The sequence below is a fragment of the Tursiops truncatus genome, chromosome 1, assembly GCF_011762595.2.
Source record: "Tursiops truncatus isolate mTurTru1 chromosome 1, mTurTru1.mat.Y, whole genome shotgun sequence".
In the NCBI taxonomy this organism is placed as follows: Eukaryota; Metazoa; Chordata; class Mammalia; order Artiodactyla; family Delphinidae; genus Tursiops; species Tursiops truncatus.
The window spans coordinates 20717712-20729386 of NC_047034.1; positions in this window are offsets into that span (position 1 = coordinate 20717712).

Genomic DNA, 11675 nt, shown 5'->3' on the forward strand with positions numbered 1-11675 from the left:
GGGCCTGGGAGCCCTGGCCGTGGGGATGCAAGTCCGGCTCCACCCCCCTCACCACTGACAATTGAAGCCCATCCCTTCGCCTGCCTGGGTCTGGGCTGTGAGTGGGAACAGTGCTGCTTGCCTTCCCAGGCTGTGTGTGACCTTGGTCCCAGGTGGGCATCCTCTAGGTCACCCACAGGCTTGTTCCCCTGTCATTCAGAAGCAACGTCTTGACTGTGAGGGCAGGAACGTGAATAGGGGCCCCCTGTCCCAAGGCACTTGGTCTCTCCGCACTGGTCCCTCTTCTGCAGAGACCCTGGAGGACAGAGCCGAAGGGGACATAGTGGCCACCTGGTGACCAGGAACTGCAGGTCTGGGTTGGAGCCTGGGTGGAGCTGGGGACACCAGCTGGGAGCTGGCCCACATTGCTGGTCCCTGTTAGACACACGCAGACCCCAGCCAAATCTGGAACAGGGACCCTCTGAGGACGCAGGGAGGACCCCCGAGGAGGGGGCACGAACCTCTACTGCGTCTGGGCAACAGGGCAGAGCTGGAAATGAACAGTGAGGCCCGATAGCCACCAGCCTCCGGTGTCTACTGAGCACTTAAAATGTGGCTCAGGCGACGGAGGAACTGAATTTTGAATTCTAATTTATTTCCTCTTAAATGGCTACGCATGGCTAGCGGCCGCCGCAGTGGACAGTCCAAGCCAGGCCTCAACGGTTCTCAAACTTTCATAACCATGAGCATCACCCAAGCAGCTCGGTGAAAAGTGGGCCCACAGTGGACTCTCAGCCCCTGGGTTTCCGCAGGTCGGGAGAGAGGCCCTGAGGGGTTGGTGACGAGCCGTCCAACGGACTCGGGTCACCGTCCAGATGCCCCTCCCCCTCCTTCGTTTCTCCCAGGCCCCGGCCTTCTCTGTCACTGTCTTCTTTCTTCTTTCCCTCCACCACTTCATTTCCGTTCTCCTCTGCAAATCTAACTGAACGGGCCAATGAGTGCAGAAGGGCTGCGATGCAGGCTTGATGGTGGAGGACTGAGGTGCGGAGGCCAGACCGTGCCCGCTCAGCCTGGGCCGGTGGAGTCAGATGGACTTGTGAGGGTGGACACTAATTCTCTGAACCTCGGTTTCCTCATCTGAAGAGGAGGGTTGCAACACTTACGGTCCAAGACGTCTGAAGGGCTCCGTGGCCCATGGTGGAATCCAACAGTGGCAGGTTCCTCTCTGCACCCCTCAACTCCTCGCTCTTTTCTGGTCCCTTTCGGTGAAGCGGCACCCCAGCAAATCAGGCATCTCACCTCGTGCTTCTCGTTGGATCACAGACCCACCGCTCAGCATCTTCTTTGGGCCCATTGTAAACACTGTCTCTACCTGCCCCTCAACATGTTTGAATTCTGAACTTTTGGGGTTTTCATAAGAAAGGGCTTAGCAGGTAAACTGAGGGTTTGGGCTGGGAAAAGTCCTGGGCTTTCTCCAGGAGGCTGGAGAGCATGCCCCTATCATGGTAGATCAAGGGAGTCTGAAATATCCCAAAGGCCTTGGGGAGGCCCCGGGCATTTGACGAGGGTATCTGGGTGAAGTCAGGAATGACAAGCATTCTCAGAAACCAGGAGCAACTGACTGGAGCCTCAGGACCTCAGAAACGGCCACTGCGTCTCAGCAGTTTATGGGGTGAGTCTGGGTCCCGTCGTGAAGTCTGGCAACCATCCGTCCCCTGCTCTAGGGCCCCCAGGTCCCTGCTTCCCGACTGAGAGAGAATCGCTTTGCAGTGAGGAGATGACTCTTTAATCCCAGCACTGCCCCCTCCCCAGGGTCACTGTGGAGGCTGGTGGTTTCTGCCTGCCAAGCTCTTCTCAATAAATTATAGGCTTCTCAGCTTTCTCAGAGTGATCTTATTACCCCTGGTGTGTTTCAGGTTCAAATAATGCAGTCCACCTTCCTGGAAACTGGATATTGGGCTATCCCAGGGCCAAAGCACAATTGTTGCCTGATGTGGTGAAGGAGCCAGGGCTGGGAGGCGGCAGGCGGCCTCACCTCGGGTCAGGGGGCCAGAGGAAGCCTCGGATTCCTGAGGAAGGAGGGGAGCCGGCAGACCTCATGGGATCCAGACGCCCCCCTGGAGCTAGGACCAAAGTCAGGTCCGCCTGTGATCCTTGCACTCCTCTTGGCTCCCAGGACCCCCCTGGAGAGAGGTGAGAGGTCGCCCTCCAGGAGAGGAAGGCTGGGCATCCCCAGAGCTGGCCTGGCCTCTAGGCCCAGGACTGTCAAGCTGCGCGGCCTGGGGATCTTACAGGAGTGATGCCCTGCACAGACCAGGATTTCCATCTCTTTCAAATTCAGGGGGAAGATTTTTGTGCGAGGAATCGGGGTGCCTCACGGAACCCTAGGGGAGGCTTCCCCAGGGGCTGGCACCCAGACAACTACCCCCAGCCAGGCTCCATCTCTATCTCTGGGGTGGCACGATCGCCTGTCTCTGTGTCGGCCTCTCTCCATCTCCTCTTGCTTGGTGTGAATCCGCTTCCTCTGCCCTCCGTACAGGCTGATGGGGCCGCCCCGAATGTGTCTTCTGCCCTGAGGCCACAGCCCCAGATGCTCCGCGACCCGGGCTCCCAGAGTCCCAGCGGTACGCTGCGTACCTGACAGCTGGGTGGGCCAGCCCGGCTCCCGGGGCAGGTGGGCCCTCCTGTTCAGTCAGCCCCATGGCGGGGAGCAGAGTCACCAGGAGGTGGCCTTGGCCTCTCCCCGGGCCGCATGGGGGAGCACGGCAGAGGAAGGAGGGCTGTGAAGGCGGCAACAACACTGAAAGGGGCCTGTTGCCGGAAGCTTCCTACACCCTTTCAGCTCTAAAAGCACAGAGCGCTTACCTACATTTACCTGTCAGCACACCAGCCAGGCCCTGACAGGGCAGGGAGAGCAGCAGAGCAGGGGGCGGATGGCCCTGCCTGGTCTCTCCTTATGGGCAGCAGGAAGCGCCCTGCCCTGGCCTGTTGCTCCCTTACTCTCCCAGCCCCGTTCAAGGACTGAATTCCACCCCAGGTCATCGGTCTCCGGCTCTCCCGGCACCGGGTTCTGACCCAGGGCCAGCAGGTGTTTCCCCAGGCACTTCCTCCTGCAGGGCCGTTTGGGCTGGGTTCAGGGACCAGCCCATCTGTGTGCTTGAGAATTCCCCGGAAGCTGCCTTGGTTGTTGCCTCTCCCTAATCCAGCCCCAGCAGTTGAGCTGCCCCCAGGGGATTCCCTGGCCTGTTGCCTGGCCTGGCCGGCAGTCTCCCCAGGGTCCCAGCTTCCCGGGGAGGCAGCTGCCTCTGTCCATCCCCCGCTGCGTGGTTTGCATCCCAGAGGCCCCGGGAACCTCACAAGGGTAGGAAGGCAGAAGTGGGGGCCCCCAGGGGCAGGAGGAGGCACGCGTGTGTTTCCAAGCTCCCCAGGCAGGGGCAGGATGGAGAGCCCACGTATCAGGCCCGTACTTCTCAAACGTTACAGGGTGTGTGCGCATACCCTGGGGATCTTCTTAAAAAGAAGATTCTGAATCAGTAAGGTGGAAATGGGGCCTGAGATTCTACGCTTTCAACAGGCGCCAAAGTGATACTTCTCCTGCCCGGTCCTTGGGCTCCCTGGGGAGAGAGAGGGACCGTAACAGGGCGCCCAACCAGAGCTTCAGTGGCTGCCGGGCAACAGAGACCAGGATGGGGTCCCCACGGTGTACCCAGCCTGGGGCGTCCCTCCTCTTCTTCTGCAGGGATTGGGCCACAGCCCTGCAGCATCTCACTGCTGCATCCTCAGAGCTGGGGCTTCTTGCTGGACAGGCTAGGATTGGGGCTTGACAGGAAAAACAGCTGGAGCCCGAGGCGTTCACACTTGCTCAGATTTCACACTGTTGTGATTTAGGATTAGCAGGAAGGAGAGGCAGATCAGATGCTGCCATCATTAGAGGCTTATCTCCCCCGGGGCCAGCCCTCAGCCCTGCCCTTTCCTCCTTCCTGGCTCCTCTCTTAGCTGCGCTGGGCCCACCCTTCCTCAGGGAGCACCAGGGGGCCACAGCTGGTGTGGGTTTCAGCTGCAGGATGTGCCTTTCTGAGTCTAGTAGCCTCGAAGCTCTGGCCCCAGGGGTTCAGGCAGCCAGGTGGGCTCTGGGCTGCCCACAGAGAGGATGTTGGGTGCCGCCCACAAGCAGGAGGCCCCTGGGTCTGCTTGGGGCGGGAGTAGCCGCAGGACTATGGATTTGGGCACTTTGAAATTCATTCCGTTCAGTTAATTACTTGATGCCTGCATGCATGCGGCGATTGAACACTACCTTGTGCTATCAGTGGGGGGCTCCGTGGTGAGCAAGGCTGTGACCTGGCCCACAGTCTGGTGAGAAGGAAACCAGCAATCAGAGTGTGAGAGGGCCCAGCTGGGGCTGTACACAGGGCAGTGCCCCCACATTCCAAGTATAATCTAGTGCCTTAAGTGAGCCCGAGGACCGGGCAGGAGTAGTTTCACTTTGGCGCCTGCTGGAAGTGTAGAATCTCAGGCTCCATTTCCTCCTTACTGATTCAGAATCTTCCTTTTAACAAGATCCACATGGGATTCTCACACACCCCGTAACGTCTGAGAAGTATGGGCCTGGTAGGTGGGTTCTTCATCCTGCCGGGGAGGTTGGAGACGCACACATGGCCGGTTCCCTCCCCACAGATTCGATTGAATTGGTCAGGATGCAGCCCTGGCATCAGGGTGTTTGAAAGATCCCAGGGTGATTCTGTTATGAGCCAAGGTGAGAACCACTGGTCTAGAGGGAAATCCTTCTGGAGGAAACGACATGCAAGCTCACTGACTCGCTCGTACACTTTCCCACTCTTTCGTTTGAACGGCACCATTGATTCAGCGTCAAGAGGGTGACCCTTCACAGCTCACGAGCGGACCACAAGCATTACCAGAAACAACGAGAGAACAGAAGCAAGGAACAGATTTTAGGGCACAATTCACAGAAAGTTTAAAGCCCCCAAGGCAATGCAGTGAGTCCCACGGGTGGGAGTGGTCAGGAGGGAGGTCAGGGCGCACTGGGTCTCCTGGCCAGGGTCATGGGCACAGACAGAGTTGGGGCAGCATAAGCACGGTCGTGGGTTTGGGATCTGGGAGGCTCGGGGCGGGGTTGGGGAACGGGATCCACTTATTCCGGGCTGCGGTGGATGGGAAATGGGCACCAGAGTGAAACTGCCCAGTGGGAAAGGTCTCAAGACCTGGTCTGGACTGAATGGGGCGGGGGGTGGGAATTGTGGGCTGGCAGCCACGGGCTCACTTCTCTGGCAGAGCGGATCAGGAAGTTTCCCTTCCACACCCAAGATGTTCTGTCTCCTTGGCAATGAGCAGCAGAGAAGGGCTGAGGATCCCCTCAGCCTCATCAGCCTCCTGCTGCGGACTCAGCATCCCGGGGTGTCTGGTGTGTCCTTAGTCGGTGACGTGGGCAGTGGGGCCTCACGTCACTGGCGTGGCTGTTCCAGAGCGCAGCCTCTCTTGGCTCTTCCTGGCAGAGCCCCTTGTGCTCCGGGCACAGCGAATCCACCGCTGACTCTAGGGCCCGGACCAGGCCCATCACGGACAGCTGTTGGAAAAATCCAAACGGCCAACAGAGTCTGATCACTTTCTTTCCTGTAACTTCTTTGGATTTTTCTTCCTCCTTGGGGATGGATGGGAGGAAAGTTGTGTTTTTAAACCTCACATGCCAGTAGCCCTTCCTTTCCGGGGGCTAGTGCGGGGAGAGCAAGCAGCCTGTGCTGGCGGCCAGGGAACAAGGGGTGCCCAGGGACGGACACGTTCCGGTGCCTCGTAGACCCGAGCCACGTCGTCCTCCATGTCCGTCTGTCCTCTGCTTCTCAGCCAGGGCCCAGCTCTCCCAGGTGGAGTCCTGGGCTGCACACACCCAGGCCCCTCGCAGACCTTGAGGGATCCCAGTTCATGGCACTAATTGCTGGTCTGTCCTATCTTCCTCCAAGGAACTTCGGATGGCCGGGAAGGTTTTCCTCCCCATTTCGAAAGAACATAATAACTAAGCATTTGGAGGTGAAGATGTTTGTCTATATTCAAATTGGCTGCTCTGTTGGGAAATGACAGCAGTGTTGCCAAGAAGAGCCGCAGGCAGTGCTGGTGGCGAGAGAGGTCATATTCAACAGAAACAGGAACAAAAGCAACGTGGCCCCTTCTCAGCACCCTTGCAAATTCCACATCTGGTCCCGGGGGAAACAGATGCAAGGGCAACCGGCACCTCATCTCCGCCACCCCTTGGGAGTCCCAGGCATGGGGGGGCGGGCAGGCTGGCCTGACCCTTCACCTCCAGGGCCAGCCCTCCCCACAAGCGGAGCCAGGACCCCAAAAGGACACCCCACTGAGAGGTGTTCGCCAGCACGAACGTTTCCTCTCATTCTCCCTAAGCTCCTAGGTTGGGGAATTGCCTTCCCCGCGGCCTCTGGCCTGGGAGGCACACTCGGGTCGGCTGCGACCCAAGCCGCCGCTATCTGTGAGCCCGGGGCTGGCTTCCCAGGACTTCTAGGAGCAACTGCGTGTCTGGGATCCTCTGGTGACCAGACCGACACGCGGGTCAGGGGAGATGGGGTGTGAGGGTGTTGCGGGTGACGCCTGCCGTACGGATGGCCTGAAAGCGCCATGCCCACTCTGCCCAGGGTTCCCCGGGGAAGCCACCATGGCTCTGGGTCGCTTCCCCACCCCTGTCCAGCTCCGGAGCAAGGCCTGGTCACCCTCCATCCCCAGGGCCAGGCTCCAGGCCTGCTAGCCCAGCAAGGGCCTTTATAGAACGGTGCTTGCTTGGTGTCTCAGCTGCCCATCAAGTTCTCGAGAGAAGGGACAGTGCTGGGTCTTAGACACCTCGTTCATCACAAGGCGACACTAACCAGACAACAGCCAACATGACAGTAGCTACTGCTTTCCAATGTCTCTGTGTACCTGACACTTTATATCCATTATTCAACTAGGCACTAGAATTTCCATCTCCAGATGAGGAAATCGGGGCTCTGAGAGGGAAACCGGCTTCCCTAAAGACAGAAGCAGTGAGAGCCAGAGCTGGGTTTCGCACCTGGATTTGTTTTCATGGCCCGTCTTGTTTCCACCCAGTCTCTCGCATACTGAAGCCATTAGGTGCTCCTGTACCCGCTCCCACCCGCTTCCCCTCCCCATCTTACTCCCTTTTCCCATGCTCACTCGTCTCTGGAGAGAGCACCGTGAGTACAATGGGCTGCCTGGGAAGGGCCATGATCCGGCCCCTGTCACCAGGTACCTGGCTGAGAAGGGCAGAGGGGCTGGGGGCCCTAGGGCTCCCCACTGGCAGCTTCCCCAGCCCTCGGCTTAGCAAATACGATATGGGCCATATTTGTACCCCCCCCCAAAAAAATCGGTTGTTTATTTGATATTCGGATTTGACGGGGAGTCCTGCCTTTTACCTGGCCACCTGGCCCTGGGCCCCTACTCCCCTGGAGTCCTGCGGGGAGGTGAACCCCAGGGACAGACAGGGAAGGAGCAAAGGAGCGCAGGGAAGGAGAGGTGGGGGCGCGGAGGGCAGGAGGAAAGAGAGGCTGAGAGAGGAGTGTGAGATGACTCCCTGTGTCCAGCCGGGTCCCAGTCTCTCCGCAGGCCGGCAGGGCTGGGGGCTGAGCTCGCTCGGCACGCGGTGGGTGGGGGTGGGGGGTGGGGCTGGGAAGACAGCGCCTCCGCCCCGCGCGGGGCCTGCTCAGGGAGACGATGGAGGCGGGGCGTCTGGCGGGCAACCTCTGGGGTGTGCACTCCAGTTGCGCCGGGGAGTTAGTGCCACCCAACGAGGAGGGCCCAGGAGTTGTGCTTGCTTCCCTCCTCCTGCCAGGGAAGCAGTTCCAGGGACAGAGCAGGGCCAGTGAAGGAGGGCTGAGCGTCCGGACCGGAGACGTCGGCCCCGGGGCTTTCACCCCTCGTCTGAGCTGGAACAGCCTCCGGTGGGCCCTGGAAGAGGGCCTGCGGGGCTGGCTCAGGGCGTTCCTGGCCTCTACCCTCGGGTCCTCCGCAAGTTCCCTTTGCTCCCCCTTCACCTGGAAACAGTCTCTGCAGCTTCCTAAGGAGTGATTACAGGTTGTGCCCTGTGGCTTTTTCGGCTGGGTGTTTCTGCATTCAGAAAAAATTGGGAGGCTTCTGAGCTTCTGGTCCCTCCTCTCTCAGCGTTGCTGTGTTTGTGGGATTCCTGTAACCAGGCAGACCTATTTCCAGATTCAGGAAAGGATGGCAGCCCGCCTGTGTAAATGCCTTTGCCACGTGATGGCACTGGCCCCAGGGCCCAGCTCTGTGTCGGCTGCCCCCCCCTCCCCCGCCCCCAGCATTTCCTGTGAGGCTCACAGGCGTCCTCTGTATGGCTGGCAACCTCCCCGAGGCTCCAGTCGTTGGCAGGGGCCCCAGAGCAGCAGCAAGACTGGGTCCATGGGGCCCAGAGGGGTGTGCGGCGTCCGGTAGAGACCTGTAATGTCCAGGTTGCTTAGTAAGGACCAGGCAGGTGGACACAGGAATCCACAAGATGTCAGAGGTGGATGAAATAGGGCACTGGCGACGGCAGTGGTGGGGGCCTGGGAAGCAGGGTCAGTGTCCAGCCATCCCACCAGACAGGGGGTCCTGTGGAGGCTGAGTCTGACACTGGCAGGTAAAAAATGATGCTCACAGGGCCCTGGGAAGAGTGTCTCGGGCCCATCGTGCTCTGGTTGTCTGGATCGAGATTAGGGTGAGGTGAGTGAGGTGCAAGGCTGCAAAATGTAAGGAGGCATCGCGCTCAGGGCCAACCCTGCACTCGCATGACCCTGAGACCTAGGACTGAGCACCTCCTTAAAATTTGTACCTCGCTCACCTCAACCCAATCCTGGCCCTGCTGCCTGTGTCTTGGGCGACCCAGCCAGTGGCTCCTTTGGCTCCACATGACAGTGCAGGTGGGGTGTGTCATGGTCTCTGGGGTTGGGTGGGGTCTTCGCCCTGTCTTTATGCACCTGTCCCGATGGGACCCCTCGACGGGCCCATGGCGGTTACTTCCCGTGTCCCCATCTCAGGGAAGGGCAATATCCATTCACCCAACTGACCGAAACAGATCCCTGGAGACCTTTTCCTTCCTTCTCACCTGGACAGCTGTGTCGGTTCCTAACTGGTCTCCCAGTCTCCAATCCCGCCCACACCCGTCCATTCCTTCCAGTCAGCAGGGAGGACTTTCTAAATCCCAGATCTGGCATTTCCTCACTACGGCTCTTCTGTTTGAAAACTAAAGGAAAGGATGAAGTGTGGTCTTTGTGGGGGAGGAGTTGCCACAATTCTTTACCCAATAGAGCTTTGTTTTCTGACTATAAACGTAGTAAATAGGGAACATGGTGAAGTACCAAAAAATAAAAAGAGGATTAGTCCTTTTGGTCCCGTGAAGCGCAGATGTGGTCACATGACTGACTTTGGCCAATGAACTGTCAGTAGAGGTGACTTGTGTCATGTCAGGCAGAAGCCTCCAGAGCCAGTGTGTGATTTTCCATGCTCTCTTTGCCCCACTCTGAGGGTATGTATGTGTCTGACATAGATAAGACCTGTCACTGGTAAAACTGGCCTGGATGGAGGGTAATGAGGCCACATCTCCTGATTAGTCTCCTGCCATAGCTGGTTAGCTTTGTACGAGTGGTCATCCCATCCCAGTGCAGCCACCAATCCTGACCCAGCAGCAAGAGAACGTGGATGGCTCCATCCATGCGGTTTCCCCTTCTGGAAAGACGATCCATTCATTGAATAAATTCTTACGGCGTGACCGGGCACTAGCCAGCTTTCCAGGACACAAAGGTGAACAAGCAGACAAGGGCAGGTTCCTGCTGTCAGGGAGCTTACCTTTGTGGGCACCTGGACACACAGGTAAGTAAAATAATGCATTAATTGCAGACACTGCTAAGTGCTTCGAGGAAGAGAAAACCAGGCAACGGGTGTGTAGGGGCAACAGGAGACCAGAAAGAGTGGCCAAGGATGGCTTTTCTTGAGAAGGTGACCTGAGCTGAGGAACCAAGACAAGGAGCCAGCCATGGAAAGAGGCTGGAAAGAGCACCCCAGGCTCTGGGGCACATTTATCATGCCCAAGGGACAGAAAGGGTCCAGCGTGTTGCTGGGGAGTCATAGGAAGGGCTGGGTTGGGAGGGGGACAAGGCTGGAGAGAGGTGGCAAGGGCGGACCGTGGGGGCCATGCGCCCAGTGGGGATGTGACTCTAAGCGTCGTTGGGAAGCTCTTAGGAGGGCTTATACCCTGAGTGTGATCTGCTCTGATGTACCTTGACTTACCTGTTTGAAAGCTTACTTTGGCTATTGGTAGGAGACTTGATTGTAGGGGGCGGGGGAGAGAGGTTGATGACTTCGACTCAGGTGGTGGCAGTGAGATGGGGAGAAGCACACACTTGGGAAATCCTTTGAACATAGAGCTGATGAGATTGCAAATGAATTGGTTGTGGGAGGTAAGACACAAAGACATCAAAGGTGACTCCTGAGCTTCTACCTTGAGAAGGTCCAAATGCCACTAAAACCTGGACAGTAATATCTCCTAGTGGAAATTAAAAGAGATTTTTAATTTCTTCAGCTGTTTTCCTAAGAAGTTGTTCTTAATGAAGCAGGGTGAGGGCTGAGGTTTGTGTCCCCCTCACACTCTTTTGTCTTCTCCTGGAGGAGGGAACATATGGCCTGTGGTGAAGCCTGAGGAAGAGGATGGCGTGTAGAGGGTTCATCTGTCTGCTTCCTGCCACGTGCCCAGAGGCTGTGCTTTATTACTGATGGTTTTGACATGAGTCTTTACTGGCATCTGATCAAGCTTGAGAAGGTCAGGGGGTTAATTTTGTCCTGAAGGCAGGCATTATGCCTGGCATCTACGCAAGAATTTGGAGTATGCTGAGAGCTCTCTGATGTCCAGCTTTGAGTGGAAGGGTGCTTAAGGCTACACTGGAAATAGGACTTGCTCTGCCCTCAAAGACGTGGGACATGAGATGACTGACACAAGAACTCCTGCTCCAAGAAGTTCTTAAAGCGCCAAGTGAGATATTTGTGTAGGTGGAGCTGCAGAGCAGCACAGTGTATGTGCCTGGTTGGCTCCCTAAGGATTTAGGGCTTGCCCTGGTGGACTCAGCTTCCCCTCCCCCCTGAGAGGGAGTATACCTGTTCTTATTCCTGTTCTCAACATCTCGTGGGGAGAATGATTAGAGAAGTAATAAAACTATTGGTAAAGATGCTGAGGTGGGGCAGGGCTGGGGTGAGGGTACAGGTAACAGGTGTTCTGTTGAGATGCGTTACGATTGTTCCTTTGGTACCAGTTCCTATACTTCATTGCTGGCTTTGAATGTGGGACTGAAGCAACCACATGATATAGCTGTGAAATGGGTCTATTTTCTCTTTTGACATTTCTCCTCTCATCCTTTCATCTTTAAACAAACAAATAAACAAGAACAAATGAACAAAAATCCCTAGGTTAAAAAATATATATTCTCATTAAAAAAAAAAGTTCAGATGTCCCACACCTATTCAGTCTCATTACCCAGTTAACTACCAGTAACAAAACATTCTTCTAGAAATTTTTCATGCATAGACAATATATATACATACACACATATGGACCATTTATATAATATAATATATAGCATTGTAATATAATATAATTTTGAAATGTAAATGTCAGCAAACTATAAGGCTCTTCTGCATCT